A 4,712-nucleotide genomic window follows, 5' to 3' on the forward strand; every position below is an offset into this window, starting at 1 on the left:
GTGTCTTTCTTGTCCACTTGAACCTTATGCTCTGCGATGCCTAGGGGAAGGGATTCAGTTCCTATGTCATGCTCTTTTGTTCACTAGGGGCAGGCAAGGATAAGGGTGTGCTTACTGTGTGGTCAAATGGTCCTCATGGGAGCTCTGCCTATAAGGTGCACCAAGAGCCATCTTGCTGCATGCTGACCACTACTCGCCAGACCTCTGTATGACTTTTCCATGAGGCAAGCATTTTTCCATGCCTATGGATCCTTAAACCATAGGTCAAGTGGTGCACAGGACCATGGCAAGAGCACTGTAGGCTGACCGGTCCTCAGAGTACTGCTATATAGCTGGCAGAGTGATGGCATGGGGACTGCATTGCTAAGCACTGCCTGAGCAGTCCGCTGTAGTCAAGCTAGGCAGGGCAGTTTCAGCCTGTGCCTAAAGATGCAACAGAATTGGAGTGAGGACTCTCTGTGCAATTGACGTGTCCTCTCTGGTCTGTGGGAATCAAAACAATGGGAATGCAGGCTCACTGCATGGCTCTCCACTGTATTTTGGTGTGCTGTTTGCTATCTTTGGAAACTCAGGATGACTGCATGGCTTGACCCTGCTCATTTCTCCAGAAGCTGTAGTCTGAAGGCATGGCAGGCTGACTGACTCATGAGCCAATCCTTTGCAAGTGGTTGGCATCAGGCTCTGGTTAGTTTGAGCACACTGCAGCACCAATGAAACCGAAACAGTCTCCTGGAGGCAACCCTGGATGAGGATCTGCTTGTCATCATCCCGCTGGCTTGATGGAGACTTTTGTGCTTCATGCAGAATGATATGAGTGAGGGCTATCTGTGCTGCTAAATCATGCTAGGCATTTTGGGGTAGCCAGGTTGTGGGAATGCAGATTGAGAGCTTGGCAATCAATTTGTCAATTGGGTGCCTTTTGCATGCTGCGTTGCTGGTGGTATCAATGCATGGCCATGCCATGCTCATTTTTCAAGAGGGTTCTCTCCAAGCGAGTTTTTCTCACTGATTCCATAACGATTCCTTTTGAGGTGGCTGTATGCATGCTGTGGAAAGCATGAGCACTCAGTATGAATAACTGTGCCTAGCAGTCTACTGGATGTAGCCTGCGATGAGAGTGAACTCCTTTCATGCTAGTGTGCAGCTCAAAGATGTACTGGAAGTAGGATGAGACCAAGTGGTACTCACAATGTGTCAAAAAGGTACTAAATGTTTCCCTGCATGCCAGCCGTATGAGTGCAGATCTCTTAGTTGCAAACAGTACCTCAACTGTCCAGTGCTTGAAGTCCAGGGGCCTAGCAGCCTCACACTGTGACTAGGAGCTCCTCAAATTTCTTCTGCCTTCAAATCTTTATGCATCTTCGATATCTGCAATTCTAGGTAGAATCCAATGTTTTACCTGTTTGATTAGGCGAGAGGGCAGGCTCAATGCATGGCTCACCAGTTCAGATCATGGCCCTGTCTCATGTTTGCAACAAGTTCAGGCTCACTGCATATTGTACCATGATACTTCAAACCTCTGTATGATTGTTTGTTTGACTGCGTGTTCCCTGAATGCCTAACCAGTCTGAAATGTTTCAGTGTATGAAAGTCAGTTCTGTGTGAGCTCATTGTGGGTCTGAATTGCCTTTTCAAGGATGCTGCTTTTCTGTCGGCTTGAGGACACTGTCACTGCATTGCAAAATATTCCTTGACCATATCCCTGGAGGAGACAGCCATGAGGGCTCGCACACTGTGCAGCTAACTAGTCCCCAAAGTTTGATACATGCAGAAAGGTAGGAGAGATCACTCTCCCAGCTGTTAAGGGGTCATACTCCTTCTCTGGGAGGTAGCTAAGATTGAATGCAGGCTCACTGTGTCTTTGTTGGCCACTTGAATCTTCTGCTGTTTGACGTGTAGGGGAAGAGCCTTCTTATTCAGTTCCTAGGCCCTGCTCCTGTGTTCATGAGTGGCAGGCATGGACAAGGCTGTGCTCACTGTGTGGCCAAAAGTTCCTTCTATGATGCCTGCCTATAAGCTGCACCAAGGGCAGACTTGCTGCATGCTGACCAGTACTTGCCAGACCTCTGTATGACTGTTCAATGAGGCAGGCATTTTTCCATGCTCACTGATCCTTCAACTGTCCACCAGGAGGCAGAACAGGAACATAGAAAGAGCACTGTTGGCTGACCAGTCCTCAGAGGACAGCTACATAGCTAGAAGAGTGATGACTTGTGGACTGCATTGCTAACCACTCCATCGGCAATCCGCTGTATTCAACATAGGCATGACAGTTTCAGCAAGGGCCTAAAGATGCAGTGAATATCTGGTGAATACAGCAAAATAGAATTGAGGGCCCTCTGTGCTATTAACAGGTGCTCAGTGGTCTGTGGGAGTCAAAACAGTATGAATGCATGTTCACTGTCTAGCTCTCCAATGTATCTTGTTGTGCTCTTTGATATTTTTGGCAACTCGGGCTGACTGCAAGGATAGGCCCTGCTCATTTCTCCACAGGTTGTAGTCTGAAGTGACGGCAGGCTGACTGAGTCATGAGCCATTCCTTTTCAGATGGTTGGCATCAGGCTGGAGTTACTTTGAGCACACTGCAGGACCAATGCAACCTAAATGGTCTGCTGGAGGCAACCCTGGATGAAGATCTGCTGCTCATCATTCAGCGGGCTGGATGGAGCATGTTGTGCTTCATGCAGAAGGATAAGATTGAAGCCTCTTTGTGCTGCTAAACCATGCTAGGCCTTTTTCTGGAGGCAACAGTGGGAATACAGGCTAAGATATTGGCCATCCATAGTTCAATTGGGGGACTTTTGCATGCTGCATCGCTGGTGGTATCAGTGCATGGCCATGCCCTGCTCATTTTCAACAGGGTTCTGTCCCAAGTGAGGTTTCCTCACTGACTCGATAACCATCCCTTTTCAGGTGGCTGTAGGTATGCAGTGGAGAGCATGAGCACTCTGCATGAAAAACTGCCCCTGAACAGTGTGCTTCATATTGCCAGGGATGAGAATGAACTCACTTCGGTCTAGTCTGCAGCTCACATTTGCACTGGAAGGTGGACAAGGACAGGTGGTTCTCACAATGCATCAAAAATGTACTAAATGTTTCACTGTGTGCCAGCCATATGAGTACAGCATGAGCACTCTGCATGAAAAACGGCCCCTGAACAGTGTACTTCATATTGCCAGGGATGAAAAATGAACTCACTTCGGTCTAGTCTGCAGCTCACATTTGCACTGGAAGGTGGACAAGGGCAGGTGGTTCTCACAATGCATCAAAAATGTACTAAATGTTTCACTGTGTGCCAGCCATATGAGTGCAGGTTTCTTAGGTGCAATCTGTACCTCAACTGTCCAGTGCTTGAAGTCCAGGCGCCTGGCAGCCTCACACTGTATCTAGGAGCTCCTCAAGTTTCTCCTGCCTTCAATTCATTACACATCTGATGTGTCTGCAATTCTAGGTAGAACCCAATGTTTCACCTGTTTGATTGTGGGAAGAGGTCAAGCTCAATGCATTGGTCACCAGTTCAAAGAGTGGCCTTGGCTCATGTCTGCGGCAAGTTCAAGCTCACTGTATGTTGTACAATGTCACTTCAGTGCTCTCAATGATTGTTTGACTGCATCTTCCCTGAATGCCTAACTAGTCTGAAATGTTCCAGTGTATGAAATTCAGGTCTGCATGAGCTCATTGTTGGTCTGAATGTGCTTCTCAAGCCCGCTGTTTTTCTTCCATCTTGAGGATAGTCTCAGTGCTTTGCAAAATATTCCATAACCACATCCCTGAAGGAGACAGCCATGAAAGCTGGCTCACTGTGCAGCTGACTAGTCCCTAAAGTTTGATACATGTGTAAAGGTAGGAGTGATGACTCTCCCAGTTGTTAAGGGGTCCTAGTCATTCTCCGGGAGGCAGTTAAGTTTGAATGCAGGCTCACTGTGTCTTCATTGGTCGCTTGAACCTTCTGCTACTTGATGCCTAGCGCAAGAACCTTCTTATTCAGTTCCTTCTTATTCAGCTCCTTTGTTCACTAGGGGCAGGCAGGGACAAGGGTGTGTTCACTGTGTCATCACATGTTTTTCACGGGAGCCCTGCCTGTAGGCTGCACTGAGGGTAGACTTGGTGCTTGCTTACTATTACTCATCTGACCTCTGTATGACTTTTCCATGAGCAAAGGTTTTTTTTTTCCATGTGTAATGATTCTTTAAAAAATCCAGCAGGTGGCGTTCAGGACCACGGCAAGAGAATTGTTGGCTAACCAGTCCTTAGAGAACTGCTACATAGCTGGCAGAGTGATGACATATGGACTGCATTGCTAACCACTGCATAACCAGTCCTCTGTAGTCAAGCTAGGCAGGGCAGTTTCAGCATGTGCCTAAAGATGGCTAAAGATCAGGCGAATGCAGCACAGTAGGAGTGAGGACTCTCTCTTCTTTTACCAGGTCCTCAGTAGTCTGTGGGAGTCAAAAACATAAGAATAGAGGCTCATTTCATGGCTCTTCATTGAATATTGGTGTGCTGTTTAGTATCTTTGGCAACTCAGGCTGATTGCATGGCTGGCCCCTGCTCATTTCTCCACAGGTGGTAGTATGAAGTGACAGTAGGCTGAATGACTTATGAACCATAACTTTTCAGATGGATGTCATCAGCCTGGGGTTAGTTTGAGCACAGTGCAGGACCCATTGAACCTATACATTCTGCTTGAGGCAGCTGAGGATGATCTGCTG

General features: G+C 47.5%; 1 long non-coding RNA gene across 1 annotated transcript in view; it reads left to right on the top strand.

The window, feature by feature from the left end:
* Nucleotides 1-2,505: 2,505 nt before the first annotated feature.
* Nucleotides 2,506-4,712, top strand: part of LOC117285005 — a 4,227-nt gene continuing 2,020 nt past the window's right edge. The window contains exon 1 of the long non-coding RNA XR_004516004.1: nucleotides 2,506-2,607. This is a non-coding gene — a long non-coding RNA (uncharacterized LOC117285005). The remainder of the gene's footprint in view (nucleotides 2,608-4,712) is intronic.

The sequence above is a fragment of the Fukomys damarensis genome, unplaced genomic scaffold (genome assembly GCF_012274545.1).
Source record: "Fukomys damarensis isolate Sample0158 unplaced genomic scaffold, DMR_v1.0_HiC HiC_scaffold_73828, whole genome shotgun sequence".
Lineage (NCBI taxonomy): Eukaryota > Metazoa > Chordata > Mammalia > Rodentia > Bathyergidae > Fukomys > Fukomys damarensis.